At 43.5% G+C, this 27,531-nt stretch overlaps 1 long non-coding RNA gene across 1 annotated transcript in view; it reads right to left on the bottom strand.

Moving 5' to 3' along the window:
* The window catches only part of LOC125906589 (uncharacterized), a 60,101-nt gene extending 40,347 nt beyond the window's left edge, over nt 1–19,754 (bottom strand). Inside the window, exons 1-2 of the long non-coding RNA XR_007451948.1 lie at nt 19,700–19,754; nt 16,958–17,956 (exon numbers count right to left, since the gene is read on the bottom strand). This is a non-coding gene — a long non-coding RNA (uncharacterized LOC125906589). The remainder of the gene's footprint in view (nt 1–16,957; nt 17,957–19,699) is intronic.
* Between the last annotated feature and the right edge of the window lie 7,777 nt (nt 19,755–27,531).

Here is a 27,531-nt window from a genome sequence, read left to right as displayed (position 1 = left end):
TCAGATTCTGGATTAAGTCGGATTCCGAAACGGAAAATCAACCACTGATCAGATCTTCACCATGTGAAAGATCTTGGAGAAGATGGCTGAATACAGACACGACACATACTATCTCTTCATTGACTTTAAAACTGCATATGATAGCATAGCCAGGGTAAAACTATACGACGCTATGAGCTCTTTTGGAATCCCGGTCAAACTGATGAGGATAGTTAGAATGACTATGACCTACGTCACTTGCCAGGTGAAGGAGGATGGAAAACTCTCAGGGCCTTTTGCTACCACCAAGGGTCTGCGCCAGGGGGACGGGCTTGCCTGTCTCCTATTTAGCCTGGCACTAGAGAGGGCCATCCGCGACTCGAGGGTGGAGACTACGGGAACCATCTTCTATAAGTCAACCCAGATCCTGGCATACGCTGATGATATAGACATCATTGGTCTGCGGCTCTCCTATGTAGCAGAAGCCTACCAAGGGATCAAGCAGGCGGCAGAGAACCTCGGATTGCAGATAAACGAGGCAAAGACCAAACTGATGGTGGCAACATCAGCGGGCCTACCAATAAATAATCACAATCTACGTAGGCGTGACGTGCAGATAGGTGGACGCACTTTTGAAGTCGTCCTACAATTCACCTATCAAAGGTCAGCAACGACAATAGCAGATAGCTGAGCTGCGCTCAAGGATACTGTCTGTCAACCGGTCATTCTACAGCCTGAAAAATCAGTTCACCTCAAAGAATCTGTCGCGACGGACGAAGCTGGGACTATATAGTACCTATATAGTTCTGGTACTCACATACGCCTCTGAGACATGGATACTGTCCAAATCTTCCGCGTTCGAGAGGAAGATGCTCAAAAGGATGTTTGGCCCCGTATGTGTGGAAGGACAATGGAGGAGCCACTATAATGACGAGCTATACGAGATGTACGGCGATCTCAATGCCGTGCAGCGGATCAAGCTCGCCAGGCTCCGGTGGGCTGACCATATTGTACGCATGGAAACGGACGACACAGCCCGTAAAGTCTTTTCAGGCTGTCCACAAGGAGGTGTACAAATTGAGGTGGCAAGATGATGAAGAGGCGTTCCCCATTAAGGCCGGGATAACGGACTGGCAGACGAAGACGCGAGACCGTGAGCGGTTTCGGACACTCCTGAGGCAGGTGAAGACCGCAAAGCGGTTGTAGCCCCGAATAAGTAAGTAAGTATCTTTTAAATCAGAAATAATCAATGAATCTGAACAAACAGTTTCACATACTATACAATTCAGTTGTATATTATGGATTAATGAATGCTTGACAAAAGCTTATCAACATGAATTCTATTTTCCAGCTTCAAATTGTGAATTGTTGGATGAAGAATTAGCTTCATAAAGCACATAACGTGCTTAAAACTTGTACATAAAAAAAGGTAAATCGCTTCTGCTGTACAAATTTGTATCCAATATCATCAACACAAGTCAAAATGATTAATAATATTTCGTCAGTCTTTGAATTTTCTGACCCAAAATACATCAACCGATTTGTTGTTTGGCAGCTAACGATGTGCGACTAAAACCATTAAAAACCACACTTACAAACCGCTCCCCCCCACAGTCACTGTTGAGGTTTTCCTTTTTCTTATCGATGCCATTGTTGATCGCTTATCGTAACAGCACAATCGCACGCCTTTTGCTCGCCGATTCATCCCCCAAAATCGAGACGTTACACGATCGAACCATGCTTTTTTTTCTATCACTCTCCCCTTGTTATTCACCTTTTGTTGTGTTTGATTTTGGCATCGCTGATTTGGTTCACTTTTGTTACGATTTGTTGGTCTCTCTCGCTCTCTCTGTCTGTCTCTTAGCTTAGCTTAGCGCACATTGCTACACAGCCTCACTTTGTAAGTCCCAGTTTTGAATTAAAATAAATTAAGCTTTCTTCTGTGTTCGATGGAGGCGGTGGTTGACGGGCGAATAAAACCAAACCAAATGTTATGCGACCCGGCCAACGAGCCGAACGATTCCTATTGCTGTTGCTTCTCCGCAGGCACAAACCCCCCCGCGAGCTGAGATCGACCATCGAGCTCAGCACTCAGGAAGCAGATGTCGCGGAATGGTAACCAGAACGGGATTACGTAAAGCGCTACAAAACACGACCAAAATTCACCGCAAACTAGCAGACACACACAAAACATCGCCAACCATCGCCGGCGTTTTTTGCCAGCGTTTGGCCGCGGCGTGCGTTGCGAAAGAGTGCCGGCAGCGCGGGCCAGCAGCATCATTAATGCGCACAACAAAAGCACACAAATTATCTAATTCAATTATGGGAAATTCGGTTGGTTTGTTTGTTTGTTTCGTGGCGGTATGTTGCCCGCTTTATGCTGCGACCTGGGCGATGGGTTTTGGATGGTGTTCCGGTTTTTTTCTTTTCTCGATTTCGATGAGGTCGAATTACGCACATCGCGGTACGATTCGGTCCTGGCTGGAGGGGCTGGCGTTGGATATGCACCAGGTCCGAGGGCTCGGCTGGCGGCCGATCGATTATGCAGTCATTTTTTGGGGGGAGGGAGTACACGCACTAAGGTTACGTGCAGCCACGGAAGAAGAAAACACACATACACGAAACTGGGGGCAAACCTGCCCGAAACGAGATGCTGATTGTAATTAGCGAATTATGCGTGGCACAGATTTTATTCATTAGCGGCGTGGCGTGTGTGTGTTTGATGCACGCCCGCGGTGCGTGATTGACGTGCAGTGTGAAAGGTGAAGCAAGAATAAAGCTGTCGATAGCTGTGCGAGTGTAATACGGGCAATATGTAAACATGGCATAATTTAATTTACATATTGCATTTGGAGGGAGGCCACTTCCTGGTGTGTAACATTGTTATGATATGTCGGTTTGTAATCAAACTTAGGCTCATTGTTTCTGGTTTGATAGTGTTGATATTTTACCCTAATTTCGGTTTTAAATAGAATTTAAAAAATAAAAGTTAAAAAGAGAGATAATTTATTCTGTTTCTATTCGTCATTCTCCTCCTTCCGTATTAGATAGATCAGCAGTGCAGTTTAAGGTGCCACAGTAAACAACCCCGGCATACAAATCAATATATTACCATTCACCGATTGGTTTCCATTACCGTGCCGACGTTTGCCGTTTGTCGTGCCGAATACGGGCCGTGTGAAAGTAACTCCAGCCCACCACTCCTTCACAGGCTACATTTAAAACACTCACTTCCAAATTGCTTCCCCTCCACCAAAAGTACGGTGGCACCCCCCATCCACCCTGAGGAGGTGTTATTTTTTGTTCAACTTCTTTGAACTCCCAATCGAATGCCGCACTTACCCGCTAGCAAATGTGTTCGTGCGGGGTTCGTCGCTTGCCGCGCACGCCCTACGGTTGCAGTCACCGTACCCCGCAAGCCGTTCGAAAAACGCAGCGTTCCGTGAAGCACCCGATTGCGATTGCGAAGAAGTCCCTCCGTTCAATCGATGGTTTGCGGCATCCAAGAAGTCAACCACGCCAAACAGCTCAACCGTTACGGCCAAACAAAACACAACAACAACAAAAACAATTGCAACAGCGCAACGAAGATGAAGGTGGTGCTATTGCCCTGTAGCAGTAAAACACAACACCACCTTCAACAATGGTGGCCAGTTTTCGGTTACAAAATGCGTTACAAACCCTAAACGCAACTTGCAGTCCGCATATGTTTATTAGCTCGTTTTGTTATGGAGCGCGTGCGGGTTGAGTGTGGGTTAATCTTTCAATCGCCAGATTTTGATTGAAAGATACATTATTTAATTGTTTTCGTGGTGCAGGGTGGTGTTTGTGTGTTGGCAATTTGCCTTGGACGGTTTCCGGCGGGTTCTTAAAATGGACGGGGTACAACCCGCAAGATGTTTTGTTTGTGTAGTTGAAGGCTTACAATTCAATTTTAGGTTCAAGGTTCAGTGACAAAGGACTCTTTTTTTGACAAAATTATTCATGAATGTCTTATTTAATGTCGGTTAAACCATGTTTAATTAAAGGAGGAAGTTGTTGTTCAACCTTGAAATTAAAAATATCAATAAATTTATATGCAAAGCTAAATTAGCCTTCAATTGAGCTAATTTTCAAACTGTCAATTTGATCATTGATAGTGAATGACAGCCGTTAGTAGTGCGTTTTCGCCTCAAAAACTTTATCTTGAGTCTTCGTTAACAGTGTCCCAAATTGATTAAAAAAAAGGGTAAAAGCTAATCAAATTTGAATAACTAAGCTAAAACAATCCTATCCCGTGCCAGATTTCGATTCCAATTTTCTTTGCACTAATTTTAACGCTCTATTTTAAGTCTTGAAACATTGCCCATCCAAAAAACCCCTCTCATCTCTACGATTATCTTTTATCTTCGCCGAATTAGGACCATAATTTAAAACGTACAAATTCACAACCATCACAGCAAATGATGGAAAGCTTGTGGAGCAGTGCTGCCGATAGCGCCACCGTTCGGAACCGAGCCGGAAGTGTTCGCTAAACACGGTGAGGAAAATTTAGCACTCGCATTAAAAACAAAAGCAAATGCAAAAAAAAAAAATGCCACCACCCAAACCACCTGCGAGCGGGCGACATATTGAGGGCACGCTAAATTCCTACCCTTTTTCGGCTGAAACGCTAAAACCCATTCCCATTCCAGGTGACGTCTGCGGGTTGCGATCTCATCGCACTCGAAACGTAACCACCGGTCGCCGCCTCTGTACAAATCTACAGCAATGGGAGGGAAAAAAGCGAGCGAGGGGTGTTAACAAAAAAACGCACACAAATCAAACCGTCTATACTAGAGCCGCCAAGAAAAACTATCCACACATCCGAAAGAAAGTAAGTTTATATGCGGATGGATGTGTGCGCGCCGCCGCACATACTAAAGTCTCATCAAAACGAGAGCTTTCCCAGTGGATGATGAACGATGGTTTCCAGTGGAAACGGTCGAACCCGAACGTGGGCATGATTTAAATGCGATGCGTTTGCCAGACCGGGCGAAGAATTCCAACAAATGCGCGCGCGAAAAAAGTTGATCCGACGGAGAAGGGCGCAACGAAAAAAGAAAACCCTTACATTTTTCTTTACCTATTGATTTGTGCGTGATTGTGTTTTTTTCTTTCTTTCTCTTTTCAATCGCACGTCGAATGTTTTATTCGCATTTCGATTTCGCGCTCGCGGAACCACGGAGCCCGGTGTTTGCGAGCGCGGCTCCCCGATCGAAACACGCTCGAATGCGAAAAATGTGCGCCGCCGACGACGCTTTTCACCAGAATTATTTGACCTGGTTAAAAAGATCAGCCAGCCAGCTCTCGGCGATGCCAGCGACGAACGTGCGTAATGTGAGGCGTAAAGGGAGGCTGGAAAAGTCTTCGCACGAATGTGTTTGTGCGCGCGTTTGACTTTGCCGTGTGCCGAGATGAATGGTCGTACCGTTTGTTTCGTGGGGGGATGGGAGCTGTTCGGAACTGGTGAAAGGAGAGCACACAGCACACAGAAATGCGGCCCATCGACAAGACGGCCAAGACGATGACGACGCCAAACGCCAATAGAGAAAACCTTCAAACTAGCGCGCCTACACGTATCGGTCTTGGGCAGCGCGCGCGCCCGCGAGAGTGTGTGCGTGCGTGCTGTGAAGACGCATCGAGCTCGCGTCCGAGAAACGCGCGAACCACCGCACACCAAAGCACGGGCCCTCTGCATCCGGCCATCCGGATCCAATCCATCTCTTGCCCGGGCCGAGACTTGAAAAACTGGATTTGAACGGTTTTGCCTTTCGAATTTCTTCCCCGGGCCTGGCACGCAGATGCGTGTGCCGCACACTCACACCGCCAGTTGGGGCCAGCCAGTGTTGCGGATGGATGTGTGCTGAGGTGCAGCAAGAAAGTGCACCTTCTACGGCAAAGGGACTTTAACGGAGATAGAGAGAAAGAGAGAGAGAGAAAGAGCGAACAAGAGGGATCGCGAGTTCGTCGCTTACGGTATTGGTAAAGGTAACTTCAACGTGTTTCGCTCAGTGGCGAGCTAAAAGGAACGTTGTTTATCTAAGATTTCGATGCGTTTCTCTAATGCGCTAAAGTGTCTTATAAATAATGTTCTTGCATCGTTTAAATAGATAAGAGCGTACGGTTGAATTACTTCTTGCACACCTGTTAAGTCTTAGTTTATCGATAAATTCTTAAATACAATAAAAACACACAGCAAAGCAAATCAATCGCTCGTGAAACACGTTCGATCGGTTTCAACGAAGCTGTCTGCTTCGCTGGTTAAGCATGCCCGAACACATCGGAGAAGCATCGCAGGTGACCGTGAGCATCCGCAACAATAACGGGAAGTGAGCGGGCATTTCGAGCGGGCTGTGGCCCGTGTGGCCTTACAATCTCGAGCTTTTCGGCCAAACGAAGCCAAACGGCAACACAAACCAATAATGTTGATCAATGAGTGAAGGTTGTCTTTCCCCCGGGGGTGATTGGATGTCCCGAGCAGATGTTTGAAATACAATCCCATGCGGTCTACTTGAGATAAGGGAAAAATGTTGCATTGATTTCAATGAATTATTGAATATAAAGCTTTGAAGAATACAAACAAGTATTTAAAAAGACAACAAAAAACACCAAAACTAAAATAAGAACCAGCAAAGCAAGAAGCTCACAAACATAGAAGCAAATTATTTTCAGTTTTTACGTTTTATTTCTAGAGTTGGGTAAATCTGATTCAGATTCATGAATCTAAATGAATCTTTGAAATGATTCGATGAATCTGAATTCCGGTTGCAAAGATTCATGCATCTCCAAATATTCTTGAATCACCAAAGATTAATGAATCTCAAAAGACTCCTGAATCTCGAAAGATTCATGAATTTCAAAAGATTCGTATCTAAGGGATTCATGAATGTTATGAGATTCATTCATAGATTCATCTCCAAAAATTCATACCTACATGGTCATGCCAGCGTGTACAGGCTTTGGGGACTTCTTGGTTTTGCAAATCATACATCTCGAAAGATTCAATCCCTGGAGATATATGAATTTTAATGGATTATTATTCAATGGAGATTCGTATATCTTTCGAGATTCATAAATCCTTGGAGATTCATGAATCTCTAAAGATTCATGAATCTTTGATGAGTCCATTCGAGATTAGAATCACTCATAACTGAAGATTCATATGAATGAATCTCATAGAAGGAGTTATGAAACCCAACACTATTTATTTCTCTATAATTTTGTTGCTGGTTGAACAAACATTTTATAATATTTAATGTACTACTTAGTAAAATATCTTAGACATCTTCCTCGATTAGCCAACTAAAACCTCTAAAAAGTTGTAAAAATGTGTCAAATCCAAAAAGTATTAACTTCAACTTACACCAAGTACACAAACAAAAATACTTAAGGCACACCTTTTCCTTAGCAAGACTAGTGTAGTGTAAGGTTATTTTAAATAAAGACTCCTTTACTAGATCCCTCTTGATACAATATATGGAGAACAATCTTGAAGAAACAGCACAACAATAAACAATCAACAAACCAAGCGACTATTGCAAAGTAACCGCTGCCAAAGCCGGATCGTAACTGCCAAATAATTATATCATCAGCACAGTGAACGCATAAAACATTCATAAATAATTATCATTACTCAAACAATACTACAATTGAACATCGAAAAAAAACTAACATTACCAATAAGTAACAGAAATACATAAATCATCTTTATGATGCAATGAGGTCTCCCGCATAACGCACAAAACATTAGCAAGCACATTCAATACGCACTACACAAAGCTGCTTCTATATAAATAATGATTTTATGCTTTCTTTCTTCCACGACATTTTTTCGCTGTTTTTCGCTCAGCCACCAACCACCTCCGATGAATATCTTTTACCAGCCCAACTGCAATGTTTGCGCTGCTCCATCGGTTATTTTTCCCACGCCGTTTCATAACCGAATTAAACCCCTCTCTGAACGCGGCACAGAGAAAGCAGAAACAAAAGCAGAGCAGCAGAGCTTTGGCGGTACCGATAACGATCGGGAGCCCGACGACAACGGATTTAATAACTTCCCCCCCCCCCCTCCCCCGCATTAAATCAATGCACCATCCAGCCAGGCCTTGGGTGTGGTGCCTGCACCCGCCAAACCCCCTCCAAAGGGAAGTGAAACCAAACCAAAGCTAGACGATGCGTTTAACATTTGGGTTTTATTGCGCCCGATTCCAATATCCGGCCGCGCGTGTGGGAAGCGCTTTTCTCTTGTGTTGGTTTGGTTGTGTGCATCGGGACCATGAACACGAAAATGAACCCATTACGGCTGTGGGACTCGATGCTGCACACGGCGGCTTGGGGCAGCTTCTGAGCTTAGTTATGTTCCGGAAAACCCGATCACAGCTTGCATTTTCTTTTTCATAGGTAAAAAATGGAAGGATTTACCCGTCAGTTCCGTTCGTTTGTGGCTGTGGGTGATTAGAGTACGTGGAGTGCTGGAGGACATGCACATGAACAAGTAGACCTTTTATTACGCGGAAAGCGAAGCAGCATGTCGTGGGTTGAAGGTTTTCCCTGTAAGCTGTAAGCATTGTATAAAACAATAGCGACAGTTGCCACTGACCTTTTGACAGTCACGGTTACTGAGCGATGTACCAGGGGGCATGCAACGGAGAGCATTGGACGAAAGCTTATAAACACATGTCCATTCATGAAGCGTTTGTTTACTTTCAATGCTTCATTACCGAGGGACCGAAGAAGCGTGAGAGAGAGAGGGAGAGCGTACGGAAAGGAATTTACTAAAAAAACTATTCATCGGGAACAAAATTCGATACCACCGCAGTACTGCGGCACGCAAGCTCCGGATGGTGTAATGTTAACAAAATAATAGAAAACGGAATAAAACAACAGAAGGAGCACAAAAAAAAACATTATTATGCTTTTCCCCCATCGCTTCGTCTCAGTCAGTGTGATGCCCCATCACAAAGCGCATTGTTGCAGTCGCAAAGTCGACACCAACACGAACGACGCTTTGCGAGCGAACATTCCAACACAAAACCCTCATTTCTTGGGCTAACACTTTCTTCCCTTTACAGCAATAGAAGAAGAAAAACTAATCCAACCAAGCATCGTGGCACGTGGAAGCTCCGTCCGAAAGCGTTCCGGTCACCTTCCCTACCATCCGTTGCGCTGGATGCAGTAATCTGATTTTCTTTTCACTTCACAAGCAACCGATTAATGCAAAACTTCATTTATTAAGCTCGATCGCTGGTGGTTCTCACCACTTCCCAGCTGTACCTTGGGCCAAGTGCCGGTTTGCGTTTTTTTTTTTTTGGAATGGCCTTTCCGATTTTCCCGTAACCCCCGTTTTCCGGTGAAAGAGATAGAGTGAGTGCGGGAGGTGGGTGGCACCCTTTTCAAATGCCCTTTGTTTACCTTTCCTTCCCAAAACCTTTGCACCAACCGCGCACCGGCAAAACCAGAAACAAGATCAAAATAAGTGGAATGTTTCGTGGAGCAATCGTAACAGTCGTGTGCCGTGTGCTGTGTGTTTGTGTGATGTGCCGTTTCACCTTTTGACTTTAGTGGGTTTTTTTTTCTTTCGTTTTAGTTTAATTTATTTTATACCTTCACCTTTTTTTTCTTCTCCTCCATACCATCTCGTAATATGTTACGTTCCTTCCTTCCTTTCATCTCAATGCCCACACACACCCTCCATCTTAGCGGTTTTCGTTGCATTTTTAGTTAAATTCACTTTCTAATTGCATTTGTTTTTTGCCGCAAAACCTCCCCCCCCCCCCAAGGGGTACGAAGGTGTACTTTACACTTTGCACGCTGCTTTCCCGAGCCCACTTCCGTGGGGCACCTTTCCATGGCACGCAAATCACCCACACCGCCCGACCATGGAAGGGCTCGGTACGCTTCTGAGGGGGCAGCAAATCAGCATCCACCGGTGGCCGCTTCCGGCGGTGCTGGATCGCGTGCAAAGTAGGGAACCACCTACAACAGCAACACCTTGCAGCACGCTTGCATGAGGGGTACTTGCGAGATGAAAGGAAAAAACCGGCCTTTTCCCCCGTGGCCCCAACGATGCAAATGTAGCAGCACAAAGTTGCGCCACCAATCGTCGCGGTCCGCGATTGGTGGGAGCCTTCGAATGTTAGGCAAATAAGTCATTTTTCCATAAAAAAAGCCAAGTTTGCCTACATTTTTTTAAAACTTAAAAGCTTTGGATAAGCTCTCTCTATTTATCTGTCTAGAAAATCTTTTTATTTGTTTAAAAAAAACTGATAATTCTTCTACGAATGCAAACTTTCTGGAAACAATTTGTTAGTTGATCTAATAAAAGATTTGTCATACTTAAAAAATAAAATAAACTTACAAGAAAATATCAGCAACTTAAAGTCCACTTTTCTACCTTTTAAAAAACATAATTCAAATGTTTCAATTGCTTGCACAATCACACAGAAACGATATTTTGCTCAAGTAAGCGCGTTGGAAGACACAACCACCCGCCAATAGCAGCAGAAAAGTAACTGACCCTGCCCACATTTGGGCTGCGCGCACAATTGACGAATGACTTTTCGCAAGAAATTTCGCAAGGTTAGAACGAAATTGAAAAACTTTTCACTGCCGCGCAATAAAAATGGGTAGGAAATGGGGGGAAAAATAGAACCCTTCGCGAATGGCATTCCTCCCAAACTGTGGACTTATTTTTTTTTGCTTTAAATTCCCCTAAGCGGAAACATTCCCCGCCGCTGGCCCTGGGGAGAGAGCAAACGGAAGAAATCAAATGCCAATCTGTTCCCAATTTCCATACGAGAGTTCGAGAAGTGGAAAACACATTTCCCGTGGTGTTTTTTTCCTCCCCCCATTCCATTTACCTACCAAATCTGTCCGTGGGCATATGAAAAGGTATAAGCCCTTCGAGATTAGAAATCACATTCAATTTCTTGCGTTTTCCGAGAAAAAAGTATGGACACACACACACACACACTCGAAATGTAATTTATAAATTGAGCCAAAACTTTGGACCACCCACCCAAGCGGCTCGGTGCGGCTTCAAAGTTGCTAATAAAATAAAACCAATCGCCATACTTTCCTGCCCATGCTGCACGGGCACCCACAAATTGAAAGAAAAACACCCGCAAAGCGCTGTGCAGCAGCATACACACACACACATATCGAACACATTTCATCGTGAAAAATAGCGCCGGCCTTGCTTTGCCGCTTATTGTTGTAAACTTTTCGATCGAGCTTACCGGTTCCAGGCCGAACACGAAGAACGTCCTGCCGTCCTGCCTCAAAGACTGCTAGACAGAGTTTGCCCTTCGCTGAATCCCGCCGGCCCCCAACCATTCGAACTGCATCTCCCGGATCTTGCCCAAAGGCTGGCTAGCCAGGGCGCAACAGAAATAGAGTGGACAAGTTGCCCCCCTTTCCTGGTCTGGTTCTTTTCTCTTTTACCCTTTCACGGCACACATGCACTGCTTTCCTGCGCCGTTGTGCGCCTTTTTTTTTACGCTCACGCTGCAATTTCTTGCTCTGACACTTAGCTTTTCGCTTTCTCGCGTCGAAGCAACTGGGAGGCAAACGGTGGTAGCGTTTCGCGTAGTCGAAAACGGCTTTACGGTTGGCGAAAAAATCCAGAAAAATACATTTTTGTACAACACACGCACAAGGGAACACGCTAGCACACGTATGGTAGGGCACGGGGGGAGAAGGAAGACCACCACACACTGCGTGGTGGGCGGCCAGCCTCGGGCCCCAAGTCAACCAGTTAACCGCTTTAGGAAATATGACTTTCAATTAAATGTACTTTATTGCGGACGCCCGAACACTTTGGCGGGGGAGCACGAGAAGGTACGGAGTGGTTGGGCGCAGCGGTTCCGGCTCACTGGTGCAGATTGGGTTTTGCACCGGTGAAGAAAAGTATTACAAACTACGTCATTACTTTACCTGGACGATAAGTTTTAAGATTGGTTTTTGTCGCTTGGAAGTGAATACTTCTACTATGAAGGTTTTTAACAACAGTGTTTAATACGTCTTTCAAATGGGTAATGAAATGAAAATGTTTAAAAAACTATACTACATTGAGCAAAAAATGGAATAAGAGAAATAAATTAGTACCAGCACAAACAATTATAATAAATACTAATAATAAAATACAAAATCTATTACCAATCAAACAAAACCGATTTAAATTTAACATCATGACATAATTGGATTAATAAACGTGTAATTGAACATAAAAAATACAGTTAAAGGTCAGAATTATAATACAATCATTATCAAGGCATTTTATAAAGTTATTTAACACAAGTAGCCAATAAGTAGTATAAGGAAGCAATAAAAGCCAAATTAATGATGAAATAGGTAGAATATAAAAATACAATATAATAAGAACAGCATATATAACTAAAATAGCAATGGAATGGAAGAAGAACAATAAGAACACTAAAGTAAAAAAGATTACATTTTAAAAGCTCAAAGACCTATTTAAAACAATAAAAAGTAAAAACTCAAATAATAGAAAAACAGAAAGTAGACAGACAAAAATACAACAGTAATGAGCATTGAGGGGAAAAAGTGGAAGAACAAATGAAAAAAAAACATAAGAACCAAGAGAACTTTTTTTTTAAACAAACTAAACCAATGAACCAATGTTGAAAGTAAAAAAGGAAAAAAACATATCCCACACTAGTTCCAAATCGAATTCCTCGTTTACAAGTATGTAGACCAACAAGTGAAACAATATTTACTCAAAAAGAACCAAGCTAGCTATTCAATTTTTCACTCTTGTTCCTAAGTGTCGGGGTTTGCATCAGCACCAGTTTCCATTAAACTTTTAAATCACATCATAACCGATTTTCAAACACATTGAATCATACATCTAACTCCCACCGGTCACAAAAAACGGAAAAAACAACCCAATGTGCTCCCGATTTTCGCTCCTAGGGGGTTGTTTGGTTCGACCATCATCGATCGGGTGAAAAGTGGATGCACTCCATTATTCTGGCTTTCTGCCCAGTTCGGCGAATGAACTAGCGCCAATATTCTACCCCGTTCCCCTATGATGAGGTCAGCTCCTTTCCCAACTCCCCCAGGTGCCCAAGATACTGCACTAGATTGTTAGTTACTGGTCATGCATTTCCCCGTTATGGGTTTCGAGGGACAGCCACTGGAAACTCTAGGAAACCAGGTAGGGTAACAGCACACAAACATACAAAAAAACCCCCCCGGAGCATGCACGAAACGAACACAAAAACATTGTCACGAGTACGATGCATCAGCGCGGTTGCAAACGAGCATCAGGCACGTTCTCGGGGAATTTTGTAACAAAACGAAACGGTATTTTTATGTTACCCCCCGCATCAAATCCCTTACCGTACAAAGCCCCCCCCCTCCCCCCCGAAACGGCACACACACGGTGCAACGAAACGAATGCAATTTTGTTGCCAGTAAACGAAAATAAGCTTGCAGCCGTGCACGGTCGCGAGGGACACGCTACCGTGTGCAGAAGGGAAAAAATCAGCCACTGGAAGCGCGCAACACATTTTCCGAGCCAAAACGCGAAAGGTACGCCCGTTTTCGTGACGAATCCCTCAAGGGGGAAGCATCTTTGAGCGGGGAACGGTTCAGCACGGTTGAAGCACAGTTTCGAGCTAGATCTCAAACGACGACTGAACGCGATTTAATCCGGACTGTATTTTCGATTTAAAACTCTTCAACCAATCAGAACAGCTTTCCACAGCTGTTCAATCAACGAAAAATACGTCTTTTCCCACCAACACTACCGCCAAGCTTTCAAGTAGCGACCATCTAGAGAGAAAAGCTCTCCCCAAGCACCATCGAGCCCATTGCAGGTGCAAAGAATAATTGCGATTAAATCGACAGTCGCAACTCTTAGGTGCAAAACAAAACGGTTCCAAAAAAAACTCGGCACCCTCTTCACGAACCCGGGGAGGAACGACTGCGAGGATTGCAAACCTGGCGAGGTGGAAAATTATAGGCAGTGGGGCAGTGCCTTTCGCACACTTGAGCGCATGGAGAGCAGGTCCGAAACCGTGCGGTGTCGCTTCGATGGGCACACCACCATCACCACACCGCAAAGAGGATTTAAGCCCCTGCGGGGTTCAGCCATCGCGCCACTAACCAACGCGGTGAACGAACAATTCATTGAAATTCTTTCCGAACCCAGAATGGTTGAATGAACTCGGTCCTTCTCCCTCTCTCTCTCACACACTCTGGTCCACACTTTCCCACAAGCCGCTTAAGAACGCACTCAGTATGAAGAGTGCCGGGGGAAGGATTCGCCCGCCCGAAAGCTCATTAAAGTGATAAGACCCTCCTCGGGGCCGGAGGCGGTGCGGCGATGTTCGGACGCAAATAAAAGCATAATTGCACTCGTGGTGGTGGTGGTGGTGAAATCTTCCCCCCGCACGATGTCCATCCAACCGGAGAGCATAAAAATCATAGCCCGCCTGCACAAGAGACAAAAGCAAGAAAAAAAACTACCAGCAGCAGCAGCAGCAACAGCAACATCAGTGGCCACAATAGCCGCAGGGCGAAATTCGATTTGAAGAGAGTGCTTTACGCGTGTGGAGTGGTAGCGTGGGGTGGGCTGTTGGGAGTAAAAATCATCATGTTAAGCATAATAATCTGCATTCGGGATGGTTTGAAACAAAAAACGATGGTATGCAGAAGAACGACCACGACGACAAAGCGATGGTGGTGGTGTTGTAAAACGTAAAATTTTATGATTACTAATTAGGCAGCGGCGTTCTGGCAGTGGGGTGGAGGATAGGAACGTGAGTGGCTTGAAACTTCAATCGCACGCACATGCGTGTAAGTATTGAGCTTAGTAGAAATAAAAAAATACATTATTTTTAGCTACAACATGTAATTATTGTGGGATGTTTAATGGAAAGTCCACAGGACCTTTAATTGCTGTTAAATTCATTTCTACTCCTTTCCAAAAATTTTTGTGGGGATCCTCAATTGTTTTTTCTTTTTGTTTTCATGCACTTTAACTGCTGAACTGAATATCTGTACATCTCATTTCCTTCATCCAGACGCCTCTGGCACGACGCCACGTTTGAGGATAAAGACGTTGCAAAATGGGTCGACGGATGTCAATTAAATGTAAAGCCGCTGGTGAGTGCGCTGTACCACAATCAGGTCAAGGTAAACTGTTTCACGCAAACATCCTTCTCTCAGACTTCTTTTTATTATTATTATTATTATTATTATTATTATTTATTCCGAAAGTTATCCAGCTGGCATAAGCTTACATAACATACTTATTTCTATAGTTAATGCTAAAGAACAGTGCTAACAAAAACGCATCAAAAAACATAACAAGTTTAACTGTCAATCAACCAAATAAAAATAAAGAAAACAACATAAACTGTGGAAGCGTCATATTAAGCTATGTAAAAAGGTCCGTAAATTGTTTAAGTTTGAGTTCAAGTCGACATTGTTTCCTAGCGAGTTATAAGCACTTAACATTTTTAATAAAGGATCGTTTGATCCAAAATTAGTCGATCTGAATTCTATGTTAAATAATGTCCTGGTTCTTAACATTCTACTGGGGGCCTGAAAGTTCAATTTACTCAGAATTGACGGGGCGTCTAAAGATCCGGTAACAAGTTTGTGTATAAATAAGCACTGTGCCGTCTTTCTTCTATGTTGCAGAGGTTCTAGTCCAAATAGCAGGCACCTTGTACGGTAAGAGGGACAAACAGAATTACGAGACCATGGGAGACGGTAAAACAATGAACGAGTGAGCTTACGTTGAACCGATTCTAGCCTATCTATTAAATATTGCTGTGTCGGAGTCCAAATAATACTAGCGAATTCTAAGGTAGGACGGACAATTGCACAATACAGAGCTTTTATACTGAATGGATCTTTGAAGTCTTTCGCAACACGCAAAATGAATCCTAACAAACGGAAGGCTTTTGAAAGTATTGCTTCATAGTGGTTCTGTAACGTAAGTCTGCTATCTAAATGGACGCCTAAATCGCGAATCACATTTTTACGCGGCACTGATCAATTTTATAATCGTAAACAATGGGGGTTCTTTTTCTAGTGTAGGATATAACAGAGCATTTAGATATGTTGAGACGCATACAATTTGATTTACACCATGAGTTAAATCGAGTTAAGCAGTTTTGAAGGGTAAAACAATCGGTTTGATCTGATATCGATTTCCAGCACGCTAACAAGAGCTTCTGGGGAATATATTTGGCTTGAGCGAGGATTTGAGCAACGTGCATGACTCCTACATTTTGAGCATTGGATAAAAAGTAATCCTCTAATCGAGACTGTGACAAAGAAATTCAGAAACAAACAAGCTTCTGATGCATGAAATTGTCGTAACAGATGATATAGCGGCTACTGACTTGTGGCTCTGGTTAGTCAAGAAATCGGAAGAATGATCTAATCTAAATTTTGCCAAATATGCTCTACCCGAACACCACACTCCGCAGACTTGTGGAGCAACTCTTCACGGATTTGCTCTAAACTAGGCCAATAAAACTGCTTCATCATTCCCTTTGGATGACCTGGTCTGAGATGTTGGTTTATTGTAGCTATAGCATTGTGAAGATCAAGAAGATAGGCCCTGGGTAAAAGGCCGTCACCTCATTCTGAAGACTGTTCATCTCCATTCTGAAGACGTTGGATCCAACGTTCGATAGAGTAAGATCACTCAGATATCCGATGTCTGTCATGCGTCATCGATTGCTGATATGCGTGTTACTGATGACTTCTTGAAGTCTGTTGAACCACGTCCTTTGATGATTCCGAGCAGAGCAAAGTTCCTAAATCCACTATTTAGTATCTTTCATATTCGCTAATGTGCTGTACATGTTTTCATGCATTTTTTAAATTAAATCTAAACTTCATATAATATTTCTCAAGCTGTAAGCGTGAAAATATATCACTGCATTGCATCCACAAATGCCTCTTTACTTACCTTCTTCTTTTAACGCTTCCGAAGAAACTGCTTTTAGCGATGAGCTGTGTAGTCTCTTCTCTCTTCCTCTCTTTCCAACACCTGCTTGATTGTCTTCTGGTCTTTACACCTCTGCCGAAGCGACGACGACCGACTTCGATACTTCCGGTCGCGAGAGTCGCGATCGTACCTCAGAAAGCTTCCTCTCCCCTTTTTAACAGCAAAGACCGGTTCTTGCGTTAGCAAGTTCTTGGTTGAACCGTTTTCCACTCTAGACACGTCACTAACGCCGTCCAAAGAGCAAGCAGCTTAAAGATGTTTATAAACACTTTATGTGGATGATGTGTGTTTATAAGGAAAAAAAGCTAACCAAACTTTACCGCTACCACACAAAGAAAACACAAATCAAGCGAAACTGTTTCACTCACTCAAAACTGGGGAAATGGAAAAGTTGAATGCAGTTTCCACTGTCTTACACACCAAACGGGAAAAACAAAACTGTACACTCTGCGCTCACTCACTTTCCATGAATCACCAACACCCCACCGGCTTAATTATAGGCAGGTTAAGGCAAATATATCACTTTACTATTAGCTCACGCTTTTTATTGCTCGCAAACAACAATCACACCAATGTGTGTGTGTTATCGCCTTAATTTTTCGCTTGCTACGGATGGAGAAAATCGATTCACTCACACACGCTTCACTGTACTTTTGATTAATTTTCCTTCGTTTTCTGCACCTTTTGTTTTAGCGCACGATCATAAACATAATAATAAGCACACTTACACACACACACATACACACAGACTGAATCAAACGCACATCAGACACACTGCGAACTTGAATTCGGAAATAATCGAAACAACAACCACAAATAAACCAACAACAAAAAAATCACTAACCACACGTGAATCTAATGGATCGTGTCGATTTTCGTATGTTTCACTTTTTTTCGCCCGTTTTTCTTGTGTTTTCCCTGTTTTGCTTACACCTCTACTTTATCAGCACTTTGTATTATCTGCAACAAAACAACAAAAAAACATTTATTTATTATTTTGTACACATTCACACGCACAAGCACAGCAAATTCGAGCGTCTTTTGCATTCGTTCGTCAGGTTCGTCGGGTGGCCAAGATGCCGTTAGGGTGAGATGCGTTTTCTCTTCTTTTTTCACCCCACTGTTCCCACTACACATCGACCAGATGGACAGCGAAAGAACGAAACCCAAATAGCGAACATACACACACGCGCAATTTTACGCAACTTTCGCCGTTTCGCCGCCTATCCCATAACATTTCTTTCGAGCTGCCGAGTACGGGGACTTGTGGGTTGGCTTTCTTTCCGCGCGCGCGCGCGTTCCTGACCAAAAACAACAGTGTATAAAAAAAACGGTTCCAATCTTCTTGCTGAAGTCACCCCAAAAGCGCAAAAACGCTTTCACTTCACTTCGTTCACTACGAAAAACATGGCAGAAACGCGCGTACAGACTTGCGCACAAACACGCACCTTTTGCTGTGCGCAAGTGCAAACGCAAGCTAAAGGACGGCAAGCAGGCGAACGGGTTGGTGATGTACGCTAATCAACGCCAAACTGCAGCGCAATGGAGGAAACGTAGAGGCAGCACTTATCGTATCGTACCGTGCACCGTTTTGAGTTGGGAAATACTTTTGAAAATGTTTAAAAACTCTTAAGCCATTTTTAATAATATCAACACGAAGCTTTATGTTTTTTTGTTACAAACATTCTGTAGCATAACACACTTTAACATGTATTTTTGAACACTTGATCCAATCAAAGAGTAAAGGTAACTCAATGCTTGACACACACTCACTAAAAGAAACACAAATTAAAACCTCAACAGCTCACTAAACAACTTCAAGTTTCTTGCTAAAGCTTCTAAGCTTCTAAAGCCTCTCACCACGATCACCGCATCTAACAAGCTTAAGAGCTGTAAACTAGAGCGCCCCGTCTAGAGGCGACACTCCATCTTCGTCCCTTTGCTCACGTTTTCCACGTCCCGAGCAAACAAAAAAATAATAATAAAACTCCCGTTACAGCTGCGCCACAATCGCACGATCGCGAACCAATTATTATCAATTCTTCGGTCAAAGCCAACCGAATCGTGACCGAGAACGGCAAACAACCAACCGTGCCGTTGCGCCGGGTAGAGTTTTACTCTTGCCAGAATTGAAAGCTGTCTTGCACACCACCGTAGCGAGAGGGTTACTCTCGCCAGCACTGATTGGGCACTTGGGGTATCGATAGAGAAAGGAGGCCCAAGAATCACGTCCCTCCCCACAGGCCAGGTGCATCTTTCTTTCGCCATGATGTGCTGGCTCCATCTTCTTCACCCCTGTGCTCCACCGTGATCAGGTGACACACAGGGGGGGGGGGGGGGGGGGGGGGGCGAAAACAAACAGAAAACCGTTCGCCCGTACGGTCACGGCTAGTCGCTAATCGGTGGCGCTAATGAACGGGGTCTGTCTGTGCACACTCTGACAGTGTGCCGAATCGAAAATGATCACCTTTCCATCATGAATAGACACCCAAGCACGTTGACGTTTGGTCATCTTGGGAGAAGGTAACGTTTCGCAGGCTTTTAGCAGCCCAAACACTGTTCAAACACACTGACGACAATAAAAATAGCACATTCAATACACTCGCGAACAGTAACAATAAAACACGACAGTTTGTATTCTTCGTCTTTAAACTGTCGATGAAACTGGAACGATCAACTACCTCTTTTCAATGCGCAGCCCACCGTATGCAAACGGGTGTACACACACACACGCAAACACTACACAACAGCACTTTTTTCCGTTGCTCTCACTTGACATAAAAAAGCATCTAACAAACAAAAAAAACCACACACACACACACACAAAACACCCAACAGTGGGCGAGAAAGGCTGCACGCGCAAGCGCAACACACTTTAGCGACGCGTACCGAACGGACTGACGGCCATCTTTCGAATGCGGGCGATTCGTGCTGGCCCACGGGTCTTCGGCGCCCAGCAACGCGCGGAGAACGATGCAGCTCGCGAGCGTGAAAGCTTCGAAGCTCGGTTTCGGGGGATTTGTGCTCTCGCACGATCTCCGGCACGCTCACGCGACCGAGAAAGGGGTTGTCGATCGGGCTTCGTGTAGGCTTTTTGCAACGGCAATCGGGCGGGGAGGGGGGCTTGTGTTGGGGAGTGAGAATTGAGAAGCGAGAAAGAAAAAAAACGCAACGAGCCTCGGAACCAGCCGAAGCGGTTACCCCTGGCATCGTGATGGGGTGCAGCTGGCTACATACGCACAGGGTGGTTGTGAAGATCGATTGAATATTGAGGAAATACAAACGACTTAGATGAATGAACAAACAACATCAAAATTGCTTTGAATTTATTGTAAACGTGTAAGTTTTTCACAACACGTTTGCATTTTATCATGCAAATTATTAACTATTATCCTGTTCTATCCTGTTTTATGCTTATCAATGTCCTTTCTGTACTTTTCATTATGAATTTGTTTGTTTTTATTATTATTTATTTGTTTGATATTGTCTCCTTTTGCTTTTATATGTGTTTTATTATTATTTATATATTTTAGTTTTCTCTTTTGCTTCCCATAACAAGTTATATGTTTTTATATTCAGAACAAACTCTGTACTATTTTGTGGTCTTTATTAAGTGTTAATGAACGATTTGATGTGCTTTACATTTCATTGTTTTTTTTTACTTCTCCAGTATTTATCCATTTGATCAATTTGAATAAAAATCATAAATGAATTATATAAACAAAGACATTGGAATTCAAATTACGACGTAACAATGAATATATTAGTACATAACATAAAAAAATACAAAATATAACATTTAACATATTAAAGTAACAAACTTTAAAATACATCAAATATAAAAAAAGATTTGTTACATTCTCCACTGATCATATGGAACCGATACAACAAATGACTTAAAAGATTACAAACAAAAATTGCTTCAAGATAAGTTAATGAAAATAAATGAGAACAAAGTAAAGAAGGTAAAAATATAGCTATCGATCAATATTCCATATTCGTAATGTTGTTCACGACCGCACTAATTCAATAAAAAAAACACACTTTCAAACAGCAACAACTACTTCCTTAAATGTATCACCATCTGCCATCACTGCGCTGCGCAGTGCAGCGTATGCAAATCGCACCAATCTCCTAATTCAATCATGACCTTTCCTCACCATCCTTCTTGGGGCGTCCTTTTAAGGTTTCGGTTTGCTCGAAGGCAACCCCACCAAAGCCGTCGCGAGAGATAAAGCGCTGTTCGTTAAATCATCACTTCGGAACCGTAGCCGGGGCAGAAGCCGCTCTCATGATCTCATCCTAAAACGAACGGCTTAAAGGTAGCTTGCGAGGAACTGATCCAAATTTAAACAATCCATCGTGCATGCGCGGCTAACAATCGATGCACCAGTTTGGTCGATGGTCCAAACTAACGCGCCTGTGTTACTTTCCTGCTCCCACGGAACCCGGTGCGATGACGCACCGGTTTTTCGCACGGCGACAACCTTCCAAACATAGGCAAAATGGTGAAACAGAAAACGGTGCTAACGTGTGGTGCCACAAAACCTTGTGAGCTCGGTTGGCCGCTCGCCAGCCCGGCTTCTGGCAGCTCGGGCACAAGGAACACGCTGGCAATAAAAGGGGAAAGGTTAGAAGCCTCTCAAGTGGATGCGGCGTACGCTGAACAAGTCAAACAAGTCTGCAGCTGGAACTGCATTTCGCAAATGGAACAGGCCGCGAGAGAGCGAAACGGCTTGTGTAGGGGAAAAAAAGAGGTGACATCGGCGTGTCAACATGAGCCCCAAAGCCACCCGAAAGCTCACGCTCAAAAGCTCTCCGTTCCGATCTCGTCGAGTCGTCGGCGGCGGCCACACTGCACACGGCCAGCAATGCGCGATGCTCGGCCATTCTTCTTCCAGCTGACGCGTGACGAACGTAAACTGACCATAAAGTGGGAAAGAAAGCCCCCCCTGGTGTTGGTGATCTGGAAGATCTTTCTCTTTCGGCTGTGATGGACCTTCTTTCCTTCTTTTCCCGTCTCACATCCGACAACCTTCAATTCACCCCCTTTTTCTTCCATGCGCACGGAACCCGTCAATGCGCAACATGGTTGCGCGGAGCGGCGGCGCACTGTTTATGAATGTTTTTTCCCATCTCCTTCTCTTCCTTGCACGCTTCTTGCCGGTTGGTTGTGCTTAATTTATGCCAGAACATGATTATTACAGCGTGGCGAGACGCAGGAAGTATGTGCCCGAATGTGTGTGTGAGTGTGTGTCTGCGGTTCAAGCAACGCGCTCGGAATGGTTACTCGTGCTGCCCGACAGTTGGCAGCAGTTTTGGGGGTTTTTGTGAGCTATCTGTCTCTTGATACACCGAACATCGTGCACGGAGCGGCTGTGCCTGGGAACCAAGCCCGGTGCTGTGTGCGTCGGATATTAAATCATTTTTTCAAAGGTAATGACCGCCGAGTTTTCGGTCTTTCTCCAAGTTTTGTTGCCATTTTTTTTGTCTGTGACCGAGGCACGAGAGTGACACTTTCGTTGGGTTCAAAATTCTAGTTCTGATTTTTTTGCACTCCAACTTTGTGATATTATATTTGGCTGCTTTAGAGCGATGATAGAGATGGATTTATGCAACTGTACAATACAACTATAATTAATGAGCTCACTCATTCTCACTCACTAAGCAGTGAGAAGTGCAAAAACAGGTTCATTGAGCTATGGAATTGAGTACTTTTTGGGGGGAAAATTTCAATAAAAATATTCACGAGTTTTTAGCCACATCTTTCAGCTATCAAATGGTTTAGGGACTTACTCCTACAAGCCCAAATAGGCATAGATTTTCATAAGAATTTTGTTAAAAAAACGGCATAAATGGGCATTTTTTTACCAGTCGTTGCTGATAAATTTTGGTTCTAAGTCATTAATTGTTGGCAATGCGCATCAGTTTTTGACTTTAACCTACCTATTCCTGTCAGTAAGTCAAAAGATTTTGACTATTGTTGGAATTATGATACCTTTTTCTAGGTATTGTTTTACTTTAGATAATGTATGACAACTGTGATTTTACATTACAAAACACTACAAAACCCGTATAAGTTAATTGAAAAAAAAACAACTAATGAAACTAAATAAATATTTGAAACATTGTATACACCTGAAAATACAAGCCAACTTTTTTCGCTCTATTAAAACATCCAAAAATTTATCTTAATTTCGCCTAAATTGTTAAATAATCTTTAAATTCAATTAAATTGTTAATTACTTAACATAAATTGAACAGTTTGAAGTACACAGTTGCATACTTCTTCTTCTTTGGCACAACAACCGTTGTCGGTCAAGGCCTGCCTGTACCCACTAGTGAGAAGTGGGCTTGGCTTTCAGTGACTTATTGATTACCCATAGTAGAATAGTCAGTCCTACGTATGGCGGCACGGTCCATTTGGGGCTTGAACCCATGACGGGCATGTTATTAAGTCGTACGAGTTGACGACTGTACCACTAGACCAGCCCAATCATTGCATACAGAAGGTTAAATTATGCACAAAACATTTGATATTTGACTTGCAGTCCAAAAATTGATGCCTTGGTGGCGAAAATTATGACACACTGTCGAAAATTGACGTCTCAGATACAAACGACTGTAAAATCCCATTACAATCCAGTTTGAACGAAAATAATCATGTGTTTCTATAGGGAAATAAATTCTTACTAACCAATCGTAAAGCTTTTACAAGATTTTACGAAAGCAACTCCACTATCAACTTACCTCCAATGAGGTCTCAGTTCAGCTCAATCCTGCATATTGAAATTAATTAAAATTCAGCTCGCTAAAACAATGTCTTACACAATTCAGACTACAACCTTCATCAAACGGAAGTTCATTGAAGTATTTAAGCTTCCCTATACCCTCATGCAACATTTCAACCACTTTGCAGAGTTAGCTAAAGCGCACCCGATCGAAAAGGCTCAATGAACTACGCCCAACTATGCTGGTGAAAATAATGCCCGTTGCCAAATAACCTTGTTAGATACTTCCCTGTGCACATCTACCGGCCCGCACATTTGCGACATCTTTAGCACTTCCGACCCGAGCAACGTGCGCACACAGGTGCGCACACCCTATACATTGCGCGCAAATGGCACCGGCACACTTTAACACACGCGCTTCCCTTTTGGCTAATTAATTGCTTCATCGCTAGTAGTGTGAATTGTATTCATTCTTCTCGGGTTTCACTATGCGGTCGAACGCTAAAATCGAACCACCAATTTGTTCCAATTAGTTCGCGCCGTCCCCAAAGGATCGGTGCCCCCTTGAAACGATGCGGCATCGTTTTTTTTTTGCCCGCCCGGCCCGCCACATACATCATAATTTTCCACCGTACAGTAATGTGCACCGATGTAACGGCGATGCTCCCAATAATGCCGTACGTGCAGCAAGAAACGATCGATGCACTCCACACGTTCCACACTCCCGAAAGCACTGCACTGCACTCGGGCGGTAAGTATTTCATAAATTTTAATTGCACATTTAATACCTGCGCCCTCGGTGCGTTGGCGGGCTTTGGGGTGTGCATCGTCAGCTAATGGTGGATGCTAGGGGTTTTTTCTTCTTTGCTCCCTCTCTTGCTCTCTCTCTCTCCGCGGGCATGTATGAACGATTGCGACCAAAGGTAAATACACCGGCAACATAGGGCGGAATGCATTATGCGTGGGTATCGGTCGGTCGAGAACGTAGCGAAACGACGGGGTGAACGAATGGGTGTAAAAGCTGTGGAAAATGCATTGATCTATGCATTACAGCAAACCGCTCGTGGTCGGTGCCGGCAAAGCGGGACGCCACCAATCAAGAACGCATACATTGCAGCGATTGGCTTTGTTTTGGGAGGGGGGGGAGAAAGCTTGTGCTTAAAATCTAAACTGTTTTCTCATGAGTTATTCATCGAGTTAGTTTTTTTTGTCTAGTACAAAGGGCTCAAAGTATTCTTACAGGAATATTTAATAAAAAAAAAACCCCAACACACTTCATTAAACTCTGTAACAGTATTGTGTAATAGAGAGCCCAGAATATTAAACGTACTAACTGTATAGCATAGTTTCATTATAAAGGAAAGCTAGTCAACTTTCCCTCAAATTACAATTCTTTAAAATTGAGCAACCAACACCAATTAATGAAATTTTCTATTATGAATCATTTTGAACGGTTCAATTCTATCTACATCAAATTACATATCAAACTCTTTAAATAAAACTGCCGTTTTCTAGACAAGGGACAGCTTTTCTAATGCATGACTACGAGCTTAACTGTTTAAACAATCTATGTATGAACTTTTATTTATTTTTCATTCACGCATGGCATTTTCGGGATTAAAGATAGATGGGAATTCTGGCATTTGTAAGCACATTAGCACACTTAAATGGTTTTTTGTTGAAAAATTAACCTTGCCACGTTTCTAGCAGTGTCATCCTCATCATTAAGCTTGTAAACCTTTATGAAGGTCAATTTTGTACCTTTTTCTGTTTTTTTTTTTTGCTTACAATCGATATCGGTTTACTTCTTTTTCGCTGTTACAATCACCCTACACGCCTTTTACAAGCACTAAAAACGTGTGTGGGTATGTTACCTTCAACTTTAATCACCTCCCACCTGCCTAATGGGGTATAGACGATATAGGCTCAACCCGACGGGCCCCAAGCCCCATAGGTCGATCGAATGGGGCGCGGGTGGGCGTGATTTATTAATTTCCAAAGTGTACCTAATCGTATCAAAATACATTCAATCGTTCAATCCGCCCATCCGCAAAAAGAAACCTTCCAAAGCAGGATCGTTGAACAATTTTGCACATATGTTTATGCATGTTTGTGTGTGTGTGTGTGTGTGTGTGTGTGTGTGTGTGTGTGTGTGTGTGTGTGTGTGTGTGTGTGTGTGTGTGTGTGTGTGTGTGTGTGTGTGTGTGTGTGTGTGTGTGTGTGTGTGTGTGTGTGTGTTTGTGAGTAATAGATCTCCATCTAGAAGGGTACTGGGATTGTGTGTTATTTTTTCTCTCTACAATTTACTCTTTCGCCACGGAACCTTATGCGATCGGCATTCTCGTCTCATGTTGCAGCTCAACCGTGAGGCAAAAGGCTCGCAAATGGCAAGACCGCATCTTGCGCTTCTTCACCGTGACTCGAGCAAAACAGAGGGAGGTAGTGAGGGGAAAGGGAAGGGCAGCAAGCAAGCGAAAGAAGATGAACAACACGAACGCGAACGCTCATCCCGTTCCCCCTGCCATCGATCGCCAACGAAACGCCAACAGAGAGCCGGTAACGTTCTACGTCAACAGCACCACCGCGGCGAAGTGCAGCGCAACGTAATGAAACCGAGCAATATGAAATTATACGGCTCGAGCAGAGGGCAGCAAAGGAGGAGGTAGTGCTGGGGAGCTGGGGCAGGGCGGAACAAAAAACGGAGAACAAACCAAGCGGACCGAAACCACCGCGACGGCCCGAACCACAACGACCTCGCGTCTGAGGCTGCGAGGCCTGCGAGAGACTGCCTTAATGGCCACGTGCGTAAGCAAGCGACGAAAAATCGAACATCGATACCGCCTTCCGCCTTCTCCGTCAACGAAACGTCCGCCGAAAAGGTCAAAAACATTCTCCGGCAACTTCCTAAAGCTGTGCGCGATGCGTTTCGGGGAGGGAAATTCCCTATTTGAGAGATTTAATACTTCTGCGGGAGAACCGTTAACGATGTGTGTGCGTGTATTTTTTTTTTAATAATAAAATAAACCACCCACGTAACAGAACGTAATAATAGAACTCAAAGGTATCAATCGAGACTTGTTCACCGTTTCGAACCGTTCAGGACCATTTCCCTGTAACTTAAACCATTCCCCGTTAAAATAACGATCATTTTCCATCAATTTTCAATTCCGACTAAGGGTGAAGGAAAAGCTTTCGAAAGGAAACTCCCAGCACCCATAACCAAAAAAAAAAACTTACACAAACCTTCAACACCGTTGTGCAATAATTTATTTCCTCTTATAAATCAACCAGCCTTTTAGAGGCGCGCCATCCTCTACCGTGAGTTTGCTTGCACCGCCTGCATGTGCCCAACTCTGCGGGCTATGGTTTGACACTCTGAAGAAGCTATATAGCTGTAAGGAAGAATTATGCACACTGCAAAAACCATAAAATATGTGGATAACAGCCATTAGGACTGTAGCATGTGGGGAAAGTTGCTTTTCAGTTGACATATGAGAATTCTACCTTTATTTTCTAGGAAAAAAAGCACACACACACAAGTATATTTTAGCACTAGAAAATCTTTTAACCAATCTAATGTAAATATTTAACAGTTCTTTTTTTATTTTAAATAATTTTAAAGGCTTTAGTGCACACTGTAGAAAATTTAAACGAAGTTTGTTTTCAACGAAATCAATCCCGGCCAGTCTGTCCACCCCTGCAACACAGCTAATATCGCCTCGAACGTCGACTTTTCGCTTAAGCGCCCGAATGTATGCAGTGCGAATGCACGTGTGCTTAAGGCACTGTGGGAATGAAGGGCAT

The sequence above is a fragment of the Anopheles coluzzii genome, chromosome 2, assembly GCF_943734685.1.
Source record: "Anopheles coluzzii chromosome 2, AcolN3, whole genome shotgun sequence".
NCBI classification, from domain to species: Eukaryota; Metazoa; Arthropoda; class Insecta; order Diptera; family Culicidae; genus Anopheles; species Anopheles coluzzii.
The sequence above is the reverse complement of the archived record's forward strand: the minus strand, read 5'-3'. Positions and strand labels throughout refer to the sequence as shown.